We start from the raw sequence: 14,049 nt of genomic DNA on the forward strand, positions 1-14,049 counted from the left end.
CTCAAGTCTTTTGCCCACGTTTCAATTTTTTTTTGTTTGGTTTTGTCCAGAGACATAAGAGTTCATATTAATCCCTTATGAGATATGATTTGCAATTTTTCCTAAATTTTTTATTTAGTTTTTATTCATAAACTTAAATCAGCAATCCAGCTAGACTTGGAAGAAAATGAGGAAAACAGAGAACCCAAAGCACTTCAGGGAGAGCAGAGATTATCCAGCACTACATGTAGATAGGGTGGGGGTGGCTCTCCTGGTGGGTAAGACACCCTCAAGTCAAAAGAATTAAGAGTTGTCCACGTCAGCAATGGAGATCTTGTTAGTCTTGCCATTCCTGGACCCAAAATACTCCATGGCTCCCATAATGTCCATGCCTTCTTTCACCTTTCCAAGGACCACATTTGCCATCTAGTCACTCAGTCTTGGCAGTATAGGTGAAAAACTGTGAACCACTGGTGTTTGGTCCAGCATTTACCATGGACAAGATACCAGGATCTGGATGCTTCAGGATGAAATTTTCATCCTCAAATTTCTCTGCATAGGTGGAATTGGCACCAGTGTCATTGTGGTGTGTGAAGTTGCTACCCTGGTACATGAGTTCTAGAATAATTCTGTGAAAGGAGGAACCTACTTATATCCAAATCCTTCTCTCTATTGCTCAGAGCACAATAGGTTTCTGCTGGGTTTGGAACTTTGTCTGCCTTGATATTGAAGGACATGGGGAAGGTTCACCATGAATGCCAGCAAAGTGGTGACAGGGAACAGTGGCATCTGCAAAGCCCCTAAAGTAAAATTTTATCAGTTGTTCAAATTTCCATGAGTCTGTTTCATTGATCCCAGCTTTCTATAGAACTTTCTAGTCTGATTTTCTTGAACAGGGCCATAAATGTTCCAAGGTAACTCCAATGTCTGATAGATTCTTTGATATAGTATATTTTACTGAATTATTTGTATTCCTTCCTGAGGATATCTGGTAACTTTTATTACATGCTGAATATTAGGTATGGAAAAATTGTGCATACAATTAAGAGGTTTTTTTTTTTTTAAAGTTGTCTTTCTGCACAGAGAATCTCTTTTGCTTTTTGGCATGCAGTTTGGGTTAGAGGAAGTTCACTGTGTCTGGTCCAGGATGGACAGGATTTCAAATTGGCTTTTTGTTTGTTTGTTTTGTTTCTCTGTGTAGTTTTGGTGCCTGTCCTGGATCTCGCTCTGTAGACCAGGCTGGCCCCAAACTCACAGAGATCTGCCTGCCTCTGCCACCACCGTCTGGCCTTGAAATTGGCTTTTAGTGTTTGGGAAGGCTTCTTTTTCAGGTTTGCCCCTATCCTAGAGTGCAACCCAGTCCTTGTATGGTTTTCATAAGGAGTCTGGGGTTTTTCTAGGGTCTGCTTACTGAGCAGGCTACTGGACTATTTGTTTCTCAGACCTCATGGGACTATCAAGTTCTGTATCCTTTCTTAACCTCCTTAGGGCCTTGAATTCATGCCGCTTATCAAAGTCAGCTGTTATATGAAGAAAACAGAACAGAACAAGATCTTGGTTCATCTCAATTGGCTTCTACTTTTAGTATAAGATTTCTAAGACTTGGCTTCCTAAGACTGAAGACCTAACATCCATATTTTTGTCTCCCAGTGACCACGAAACTGCTGGAAGCCCACATTTAGTTCCCGGTTCCTCAGCTTTTATGTTTCACACCTTAGGGCACACAATTTTCAAATGAGCAATCCTCTCAAGAGCAGAAGTGCTAAAGAACTTTGGCTCACCTGCATGCTTGCCCTGCCTTCATGTAGATTTATTTTTTATCTTTTTAAAACACTTGTAATTGTTGCTAGTAGTTGGGAGCATGCATTCTGACACTTACCCGAGATTAAATTGATAGTATTGGCCAAAATGAAAGCAAAATCAGTAGACAAGTTAAGGTGAAGATATTCCAATAAACAAGACAACAAAGTCTTTAAAAAAAATAAGAGTCAAGTCATCAGGTAGATACGATCAACCATCGGAGTTAGTGAAAGCAGTGGAGAAAATAAGCACTATCAGATTGCAGACTGAAAGGGTCTATTAATGCCAGTTAGGGTATTTTTTTTAAGTTCAATGACTGAATCTAAAATGAAATGAAAGTATTCCGAACACCAACAGTAAAAGGAAAATCCTCGATGCTTCTAGAGTGGCTGTGATGATTAGTTTTAATTGTCAACTTGACACACCTAGAATCACTGAGGAAGATAGTCTCTTTAGGGGGTTGTCTACATCTGGTGGGCATGTCTGCGAGAAACTATCTTGAGTTCATCGATGTGGGAAGAAGATATAGCCCACTGTGGGTGGCACCATTCTCTTATCAGGGAGTCTTGAAGTGTATGAATGGAGAAATAAGCTAGGCAGGCACAAGCAATCATTTTCCCTGCTATTGGCTGTGGGTGATGTGACCAGATGTTTCAAGTTCTCGGTGCCTTGACTTCTGTGCAGTCGTGGACTATAACCTGAAATTATAAGCTGAAGTCAATTCTTTCTCCTCCAAGTTGCTTTTTGTCAGAGTATTTTATCACAGCAACAGAAATGGAAACTAGAACAGGGAAAACTTTCAAGGACCAAAGAACAGGATGATATCGTACATGTCTTACAACAATCAAATGACAGAACATAATGGAATCTGAAGGAAACTCAGGTCAATACAGAATTTTATGCCCCAGAAAACTACCAGTTCTGAGACATAGGATGAACACGAACATTTTCAGAAAGACTATTGTACAGGTTTCTTCCCACAAACTCTGTTGAGGAAGTTGCTCAAGGATGTTCTTCAAGAAAATAAGGAAGGAAAACAAAAGAGAGAAGGAAATGAAATCCAGAAAACATCTAACCCAGGTGAGGAGAAGAACAGCAATCACAGAAAGGAAGTTGAGGGTGAGAGCTGGCCAACAGTCCTAGACAGCAGCTCATCTAGGAAGGAGAGGAAGCTGTGGTGGTCTACAAGGGATCCTGACGGGAAAGGAGGATTGTATTCTATGTCTTTAATTGGGAAAGCAAGATTGGAGATCTGGTAGATCAGATGGAAGATCAGGTAGACCAGATGAAGATAACTTCTTAGCCTTTTGTTCAACATTCTAGGGGGGAAGAACATACTGAAATTCAGGGAAAATATGGTTAAACTATTTACCATGATTTGAAGAGTTAACAGAGTACTGGCAAAGGCTGTTCATTCTTATATCAGAAGTATCTCTTTTCAGTGGTGCAGAGGTCACAACATTTGACCACAGACTATGCAGAGAATAATACACTATCAGTTTTCATAGTTGACCTAGGAAGGGACTTTCTGGGATGATGAAGGTTCTAAAAGAGGTTGTGATGAGTGGTGCAGGACTAGAATTCATCTACATGGACCTTTCAGATAAGCAATTTATTGAGGTCTGTTTAAAGCCGTTTTTTTAAACAAAATGCAAAGCACTTTCATATGGTCATGGATGTTCTGAGATGAATTACTACCTGAGCATGGAAGTGAGGTCAGCAAGGAGTAGCTACAACACAAACACATTTGCTTATATTTTTCTTTTAATGGAGATAAAAAGGGAACTTAGCTTATGTGTTGGCTTTCTGAGACAGGTTCTTACTAAATTTCCCAGATGGTCTTTTAACTCATGCTAGGCCAGGATAGCCTAGCTTCCCATGTGCTGGGATTATGTGTGTGTGTCACCACCGCTGGCCCCCAAATTAATTTTTAAAAGCTACCTAGAAAGATAAAGAGGCTAATGGTGAAGGAGGAAGAGAAGCTTTAGTTCCCTGACTGACTAGATTTTGTTTAGTAAAACTGGCTCAGTAACAGATATTATTTCACATGAGTATAAAAGTTAAATTTAAGACGCAATCCTGAAAACTCTAAAGCAAACAAAAATTACATACCAACCTGGTGGCATAACCATTCTAAGGGCAAAAGTAACAATGAAAACGAAATAAAGTCGACTAACAAACCTGTAACTTCTTCCCAATAGTCATGTGTCATTTATGGTGGGCTTAATAGTATTCTGGGCTTTGGTGTTCAGAGAATGATATTGGAATTCAGAAGAGGAGAAAGTAGACCTAGAATTATAGAACTAACCAATGAGTTAAAAAAAAAATCCTGTCAACCTGAGTATCAAGTGTAAACCCAGCATTTCCTGTCATTAAAATAAGATAAGAAAATTGAGAGGTAGATGGTTATGCTTAAAATATACTGAGTAAATGCAATTTTTTTCAAATAAGTAAAATATTATTAATAAAATCTTAAGCCAGGCATGATAGCCCACAAGTGCAATTCCAGCACTGAGGAGGCTGAAGAAAAAAGACAGAGAATTTGAGACCAGCCTGGGCTACACAGTGAGATCTTGTCCTTAAAACAAAAACAAATTTGCATGTCATTATGCTGAGACCATGTTGCTCTTCTCTGTATCATTTCAATGTTAGCATATGTGCTGTTGAAGTGAATACAAATCAGTCCTAAAAAGAAAAAAATCTTTACATTGCAAGGAAATAGAAATTTGCTAACTGTAGCTACTAGCAGTATGAATATCAGACTGATCAGAAAATACTATTTCTCATGAAGATGGTGCAGTCTTAGAGAAACAGATGAATCCAGTGAGTATAAGAAATATATCAGAGACTACAACTATCTCTTACACTCAACAGCTAACAAGAACAAGCTTAAAATACTTGTGCACAAATAATGTTGACCTTCAACAAAGGATTTATCAAATATGTACAATATGCTACACTCACTTAGATCATGATTCCTGCACAGTTAAAAACAAAAATACAAGAACACATGACCATTGAATATTTGATGAAATTACTTTTGTTAGATTTGGGTGCAATTATTTGATGTATTTAAACACGGATACTGAATATCTATGAGTGAAATGGTCTAATGTCTAGGGATTGCTTTGAAATGACCCATGGGCAAAATGAGGTAAGAACAGATACTTCTAAGTTGATAATACTTGAAGCAGGGGGTGGGTGATGAAACAGCTCAGTGGTTAAGAGCACTGGTTGCTCATCTGGAGGACCAGGGTTCAATCCCAGCACCCACCTGGCAGCTCACAACTATCTGTAACTCCAGTCCCAGAGGATCTGACACCCTCTTCTGGCCTGCATGGTACACAGACATACATATAGACAAAACATCTAAACATATAAAAATATATTAAAAAGGTAATTGAAGCAGGAAGATGGAAACATTTTTATTTTTCAGTGTGTGTGTGTGTGTGTGTGTGTGTGTGTGTGTGTGTGTGTGTGTAGGCCTGTGCACATGAATGCTGGAGACATGGCAATGGATGCCCCTGGAACTGGAGTTACAGGCAGTTGTCAGTCAACTGATTTGGGTGCTGGGAATTGAACTCAAGTCCACTGCAAGAGCAGTAAGTGCTCTTAAACTGCTAAGCCATCTCTTCAGCCCCCTATTTCTTTTATAAATACTTTAATTTTTCCACAATTAAAAGATTTAAAAAGCAAATTTAGCCTATTTGCATATCATGTAATAGATGTAAACTTTCTCCATAATGGTCAAGTGAAGACATTCACATTATTCATAGAATTGGATCTAAAACTGCCTGAAGCCTCTACTGATTAAAATGCTGCCACTCAACCTACACAGAACTGAGTATACAGCTTCTTAAGATTATACCAGAAACATTGGGGATCATAAGCAGTCTAAAAATTAGGAGGAAGTTATAGAACTATCGTCTAGAGACTTTATTTTCTCTCTAGTAGTCTCTTGTCACTTGGGGCTTTCTCATGACACCTCAAATCGAGATAATCACACACTCTGGAGGGTGAGACCCAACCAGCCATTTTAAACAAATTCTCCTGTCCATGCTCAGAGATCACTGCAGAAGAGGGAGTGGAAATATGAGAGCTAGAGACAGAGATATCTGCAGTTAAACAGTATTTGTTGGCTATGAAAGGGTCTTTGCACACATGAACCAATGGTAGCTGTGATTGCATGCACAAAATCAAGCCAAGCAAAATATCAGCATGGGTGGAGAAGGGGTGCACAAATCCCACCCCTCACTGAGGGGCTATTAGCAATTGATGGCTACTGGGGGAGGGGGTCTGTTTTCTTCAGGGATACAGCCAGCACAAAGGTGACTCAATGAATTAAAAAAAAAAAAAAGAGTACATGAAGTTGGGAGTTGAAAGTTGTGGGGGAGGGGATACAAGAGGAAATGGAGGGTGCATTTGATTAAATGTATATACATAGTATATACGCACGTATAAAATTCTCAAACTAAAAAGACTTATTATTCTAAAGAATGAATAAAAAGAAAAAAGAACTTTCCCTTCTTGGTAATGCTATCCATGTCCCAGGTTGGAAGACCCTTGTGTTTGCAGCTGGACTTGCACTTGGCTGGCCTCTTTCTGGAGCTCCATGCTGTATTCTTCCATGTGCTTCCTTGAGATCTGTACATACTGCCCTTTTTATTTCATACAGTCTGCTTTCTTTTGGAATGGGAGATCAGATCCTCATCCATGGTAACTTCAGTGAGCATTACAAAGGTACCGTAAGTTACAATTATGGTGGCTTGTACAAAATACAGCAACTCACAGATGTTCACTGCATGGACACAAACCCCCAGTTTCTAATGCCATGATGACAATGCTTCATGTTGCTTCATGTCAGCTAAAGACAACTGTGAGAGTTGAGCTTGATTATGTGAAGCTGGGGAAATGTCATCTAAGATGAGGGGTCAGACCTACCTGATGGGAAGCCGTGACTCAGCAGATTTCAGGATGACCACTCACTTTCTTGTACTACTCCCAACTCATGGCACACCCTTCACGACAGCGCTTACAGTTAGCTGGAGTGAGGTCCAAACAGTCAGAGCTGACAATGGTGCTTCCTTTGAACCCAGTCAGGGAGGCTGTGATCTGGACTCAGGTGACATCCCCATCTTTTAAAACAGTCTAGAGTGACTCATGAAGGAACACTGGGGATCTTGTTGGCCAGTGACTGGACTATATCTGACTGTGCCATGAGGACAACAAATCACCCCCCTGTTCTTTCACAGAGTATACAATGGTAGGAACCAGAATTTGGATGCAATGGAAGGGTGGGTTTCCCCCACAACCACAAATCTCTGAGAACTTCATTTCCCAGCTTGATGGGTTCCTGCTCACTTCCATCACTGAGTCAGAGGTTCTGGATGAACACCTCTGCTGTCCACGAGTCCTCGGCCTAAAATGCCACCTGCGTTGGGAACAGTAGTCACTGGGCTGCATGGACATACAGCTTACAACTTCCTATAGGATCTGCCTTCCTTGCCGACTTTAGAAAATGAAAAAAACCCTGCAGCACAGTGTCCACACTGGAGTGCTGTATGGTCATTGAGAAGAAGGGTGTCTTAGGTTTCACTCACAGCCAATTAATTCATTGCCTTGAAGTTTGCAAATTATGTCCCCCCCTTCTTGTAGTACCATTTGAACAGATCCAGAGAACAAAAGCTGGAGATGTGGGGGAGGGGTGATTTTGTAAAATCCATCATAAGTAATATTATAGTGCAATGCTTCTCAACTTTCTTCATGCTGTAACCCTTTAATACAGTTCCTCATGTGGTGATACCAACCATACGATTATTTCTGTTGCTACTTCATAGCTGTAATTTTGCTGTTGTGAATCATAATGTAAATTTCTGATATGCAGGATATCTGATATGTGACTCCTGTGAAAGGGTCATTTGACCCCCAAAGGGGTCACAATCCACAGGTTGAGAACCAATGTTCTAGCAGGCCCTTGTCTTGGTTATCCTGTAGGTCTCTGATTTTAGTAACATATATATAATTACAATAATATACATTGAGACACAGATGAACCAGCCCATGGAGATTAGCAGACCATGTCCCAAATCAGGGTCCTCCTTCTAGAATGATCCCCGGGGGCTATTTAACTTTGAGGTGCAGTAAGATGTTATCAACTGTGGGGGACTCACCATGACAGTGTCCATAAGGTGTCTGGTCAAGTTCAAAGCCTTAGTATGGAAAATAGTGTGAATGGTCTCCTTTTATAAATTATGTGTTGAAATAGCATTTTGGGATATACTTATTTGAATAAGTACAGTAACAAACTTTGCATGTACACAATTAAATGTGTGCCATCTTACACTATATGCCAATAAAACCAGCTTGCATTATCAGTGATTTATTTGTGTGCACACCTCTAAATCTCCCCTGCTACCCTTGAGTTATTAGAGAGTATCCCAGTATTGTTGATTTCACAGCCCTTAAAGTTGTTAGCTTGCAAAGCTAAGTACGTCCATACACCAGCAGCAAACGAGAATCTTCTCTGCATCAGAGAACTGAACCCAGAAAAGTAAACTTGCTGTGGACACTGACATATTCCCATGGATTCCACCAGCAGAGCAGCACCTCCCATCGCTTGGCCTTCAAGACACACATCTGAACTTGAAATCCATACCAGTGCTCTTCAAAGTCTGCTTCATGTTTGCATTGTTTAAATACATTTGGAAATCAGACAGATTTGGTTTAGAATGTACAGCCGTTCCTTTTCCAATAGAGAGGGGTTGCTGAATATGGAAAGCTCTCTGGCTACACGGACTATCGTCTGGCTACAAGTTAGGCAGGAATTGCCCAGTTCTTCTCCTGAATCCTCAACCTGGGTGCTGGAAGGTCACTGGGAAGTGGGCCACATTACTGAATTCAAGCATAATGAACCCTCCACAGGCCCTAAGGAGGAAAGTGGAGGAAGTCACTTCTGCTGTTGCCAATTCCATTTTGGTGTACCCAGAGCAAGCCTCCAGTATGCTGCCTCATCCCCATTTGTGAGTCCATTCACATCTACAAAGAACACCAAAGCCACTTTTTAAGTGGGCCCAAAATGTTCTCAAATTACTATGAACTATCTACCTCCCTTGAACATACTAGGTACTGACTTCTCAAGGCAAGCAGCTGGTCACCAAAGGCACCTCAGGCTCTCTATGGCCCAACGCCCTCCTCTCAAGTGGCACAAAGCCTGACCAGCCATCAAAGTTGCCTGTTTAATCTCCCAAACTAATTGTCCCTTTCATACCGAGGCTGACATTGTCCTGTTTCTGTACCCTCTTCTGCTAATGTTCCCACTCAGCTCCTGCACTGGCATCTCTACAAATGATCAACAGAGAGGCATCTGGAGTCCCCTCTTGCCCAGGCTGAGAAGGTACTTTCAAAGCCTTGGCTCAGGGCCTAGCATCACACAGTCCTATTGCCATCACTGTTACCACCCAAGAGGCAGGATAAGATGGTCTCATTAGCTGAATTTCTCTAGCTTACATCATTAATTCTAATTATTTCTCTTAGCTTAACCAAATTTTACTGGCGCTAGCTTAGGGCCCCTTGCAGCTGGCCTGCACTCCTGTGACAAGGCTGATGTATGTATGATGTAGGTCCAGATCCCAGCAGGGGGTCACCCTGCCAGTGTCATCTCTCAAGTGTTTCACCCAGGCAGTCCAAACTCAAACAGGCTTTTCAGGCAGCCACATGCTACTGTAGTTTAATAAAGTACAAATCTTGGGGGCTGGGGCGATGGCTCAGTTGGTACACTCCTTGCAGGCAAGCATGAGGATCTGAGTTCCCAGGGCACACATAAAAAGCCAACCACGAAGGCACGCACCCATAATCACAGCTCTAGAGATGAAGATGGCAGGACTCCTGAAGCTTGTGGGCTGGCCAGCCCATCTAATTCAATCAGTGAAGCTACAGGTTTAGTTAGAGCCCCGTCTCAAAAAGGTGGAGAGGGTTGGAGAGATGGCTCAGCTGTTAAAGGCTAAGTTCACAATCAAAAATAAGGTGGAGAGCAACTGACAAGAACCCCTGGTACCAACCTCTGGTCTCTATATATTTATATGTACATATGTGCAAAAACATGGACATATACACACACAAAATCTTCAGCATATGCACCAAGCCTGGAGGCTCTATTTTAGCCTCCAGAATAGCGGTAACTATTCCAAGTCACCCTTTAGGTCAGTTTCCCCACAGGAGCATTGTGCCTTAAGACTGCTCAGCACACAGGGATTGCTCAACTTGACCAAAAAAAAACCACCAAGTTCCCAGAACTTACTCAACGATGTACCCTGCTAGGGAAGGTGAGGGGACAACTAGTCCTTCAGAAAGCACATCGAGGAAGTATCTTTGATGCCAGTAATGCATGGGAATCCGAAACAAGACCTTTTGAAATGTCCTTCCCATGTAAGAAATGGATCCTATGCAGCCTAGTTATGCCTCTTCATAGGAGTGAGCAGCAAGTGTGAGGGGACAACTGAGGCCCTGAGCTCACCAAACTGCCCACAGATTGTCCACAATGGACAGGGCCAGTTTGCACATGGTAGCTTCCAGACGGCCTCCATTCTAAATTGTAACCTGGATCTAATCTACAAGGAACCTGATGTTTAGCAGTAGGATTATTTAGGGAGGAAAGGTTTCTGAAACTGAAAACACACCCTAGAAATCCAGGGTGGCTTTGGGAACGGTTTTCCCAGGGGTGACAGACTAAATCTTTGGCTCTCTCCTTGAGAGAAGCCTTGTGAGCTATGGGTTAGGTAGTCAGCTCTAAAGATGAAGGCAGGCACCTTGGACACAGATTAAGAACCAAGTATGCTAATAAGAACATCTAACTACTGGCACATGACCGAAAACTACAGTAAAGGCAAAGATCAAACCATCAACGGTGTGACCCATGCATGTGGAAGAGGCAAACGAGGTGACCAGGAGAAAGGAGGTTGCCTGCTACCGAGCAATAACTGCAAAAGGGTGTGGGAGGCCTGAAGAAAGACCATCAATCTGAGTGCTTTTCAGTGTGGATGAATCGTATGACGTGAATATCAAGGCAGTATTCAGTATCGTTTATTGGGGAAGGCCAGTTACCACTGGTCTGTATGGGCTGTAACTAGGTCTAACTTCTGCAAACTCAAGGAATGGACAGGATACACTTGTTCCAGCTCTATATTCTGTCCAGAACATGCAGGCACCTTGCCAGACTTCTACAATCAAAATAGAAATTAAGATCTCTTAGAAACAATAAAAACCAAACCAACACACAATGAACAAATAAATGAAAAAAGGCTAGACACCAAACTCAAATTCCCTGGAGACCGTGGACAGGGAGAAGCTCCAGTGTTACCATGGCAACCCCAATTGGGAACACTGACCTTCTTTCTATGTTGTTTCTGGTGTGCTTCTCTGTTGTTGTGATAAAACACTAACCAAAACAAAGTTGGGGAAGGAAAAGGTTTATTATTTCATCTGTGTTTCCGGATCACAAATTTATCTTGAGGGAAATCGGGAAAAGAACCTGGAGGCAGGAACTGAAGCAGAATCTATGGAGGAATGATGCTTACTGGATCGCTTCCTGCTCCTGCCCGGTTTCCTATACAACCTAGGACCACTTGTCTAGGGGTGGCACTGGCCACAATGTGCTGGGCTCCTCTCCACCAACTAGCCTTCAAGAAAGTGCCTCAAAGACATGCCCACACATCCATTTGATAGAGGCAGTTCTCAACGGCTTGTCTTCCCAGGTGCATCAAATTGACAATCAAAATGAGCCATTGCACTGGTCTCATTCAGCCTGGTGGTATTCTGTGCCTCTCCTCAGGCCCAGCTGTACCAGTGCAGCTCATTACTAGGTCCACACTGCACAAGGGCAGAACTTCCCCAGGATTAGCATCAATTTTTATTTCATTATTATTATGAAAAACCGATTAACCTTGAAAGGCCAGGAGAAATGGCAGGGTATGAGAACCTAGTAAGAAAATGTGGTAATGACTTTTGCCAACTTTCAATTCCTTAGCCATTTTTTAAAGCATTCCATCTGCTTCTGTTAAGGGAAGTGGAGATGTCACTTTTTATAAGTGGTACACAGAAGCAAGCAACAATTCAACTACATCTCTGAATATGACACCCAAACAAGCTGGTGTTAGCTGAGAGGCCAAATTTAATTCCAATTACTTCCATTGAGTGAACTCTCAACCAGGGTGGGGTAGTGTGGTGGGCGGGGGTAGGGGTGGGGGTGGGGGTGGGGTGGGGTGTGGAAGAAGCTAGAAGAGGAAGACTCACTAATAGTCCAAGAAGATGCCACCAGATTTTTTTTTTTTTTTTTTTTGGTTTTTCGAGACAGGGTTTCTCTGTGTAGCTTTGCGCCTTTCCTGGGACTCACTTGGTAGCCCAGGCTGGCCTCGAACTCACAGAGATCCGCCTGGCTCTGCCTCCCAAGTGCTGGGATTAAAGGCGTGCGCCACCACCTCCCGGGCCACCAGATTTTTAAGCTTAATTGGCCACTAGCTGCAAGCAGGGTAAACCTTAGATCATCTGGTGGCCAAGGAATTTGTTACTTTATTCTCGTCTTGGAGATAACATGCTCTATTATGAGACAGAGGTGATAGTTTCTTTGACAACAGTGTATGCATCCCTGGCAGCATAGGCAAGGTGATGGTCCTAAGAGATGGCACCCATCTGTCAGAAGTGGCACATGTTTAGAACACCTTGGGGATAGGACTGGGCACTCTGTCACACTGACACCATCTAGCCATTGTACCCAAGAGCATTAAGCATCAACTGAGAAAGGGTTCCTTTATGCCCTACTGGGACCAACATGGTATTTTACATTTTAAAAAGATCTTTTCTTCTTTGTGTCTTCCACATGCAGGCCAAGAAGAGGGTGTCAGTTCCCCTGGAACTGGAGTTACAGTTATGAGCTGCCTGATAGGTGCTGAACCAGCTCACCAGCCCGTTTCTACCTCGATCCTATTTAAACATGCGAAACTCCAATCTCCTTTCTTCCTTTCCTCTCGTTTTTGCCTTAGGGGCTGGAGATGAATTTTCTACCTTACTTCTGAGAAGTTTGTGCACATGTCTGCTCCTTTCATAGCTGTCCTTCAGCGATCTCCACAGCCAGAGACAGCATGTACGAGCCTGTTCTGGCCTGAATGGGCCAGCTGGGGGGGGGGGGGCGGGAATACACAAAACAGGGATCTTCGTATGAAGGAAATGTCTAAAGGGTCAGGACACGCTTAAGTAGAAATTATTTTTACTTTATTTAGGAAAGAAGGGTAGGGGAGAACAATAATTTATATAACAGTAGACAAGTTAGTACTGCACAAAAGAAAGCAAAGGCTGTGTACTTGCCACAGCCTGCTCAGTTCACGACTAGTAAATGTACTGCAATTTCTCACCTTTACTACTACTCAGCAAATTGATAACTGGTTAAATTAGGGATTACAAATCCTTAAGTGTGCTACACCTAAGCTAGAAACCCAACAGCCCATCAAGTCATTTAAAGGTAAACTGTAAATGGGATGCACATCAGTGCACCAAGACCGTTTCTGTAAACATTTCCTCATGTAAGACGGGCACAACGCGCTGCACTGCACACAGCAGAGGTTCCTCTAACTTACGCACAGAAAGGCACTGGAGCTCTGGCTGGGCTCGGACACACCCGGGCGTGGTGGTACCCTGAAGAGCACACCCACAGCAGTTCCACGATCCACACAGAACGGTGTGTCACCTTAATACTGTTTTGCAAAAATGACACTTGTATGAAGAAAGCACTGTCTTGTGGAAAGGGAGTAGGGAAAGTCCATCCTACCCTAAATAAATAGGAAGTCACGGCAACCTTTTCTTTCTTTTTTTTACCCCCCCTGGGCAACTCTCTCTCTAGACACCTGAATTAACTCGTATAACCAATCTCAACTTGACTTACAAGGCGTCAAGCCTGACAAGGGAAGGTCAAGATGACAGCGGGGAGCAGCTGCTTCTGTTCTGCTTCCATCAAGTTGGCCATGGAATTGGTCTGGGTCCACTGGGGGAATGCACACTGGGCTGGGAGGGCTGTGCCAACAGGCCACGGCTGACTTGAACCACTCTCCTGCCCAGCCCACCCGCTGTGGGAAAGTTCTAGATATGAAGAATCCCAACAACTCCTTTGCACTATTTGCAACCTATCACTTAAGACAGAGCTTGCGGCCTGTGGATGACGGACTGCGACAGTGGTGTCCGTGAAAGAGAAGTGAGGTGGACAGCAGCAACCTCCTCTGTTACTTC

At 42.7% G+C, this 14,049-nt stretch overlaps 1 pseudogene; it reads right to left on the minus strand.

The window, feature by feature from the left end:
- Positions 1-282: 282 nt before the first annotated feature.
- On the minus strand, positions 283-592 carry LOC131926113 (peptidyl-prolyl cis-trans isomerase A-like; annotated as a pseudogene).
- Positions 593-14,049: the final 13,457 nt, after the last annotated feature.

Source organism: Peromyscus eremicus, chromosome 16_21 (genome assembly GCF_949786415.1).
Source record: "Peromyscus eremicus chromosome 16_21, PerEre_H2_v1, whole genome shotgun sequence".
Lineage (NCBI taxonomy): Eukaryota > Metazoa > Chordata > Mammalia > Rodentia > Cricetidae > Peromyscus > Peromyscus eremicus.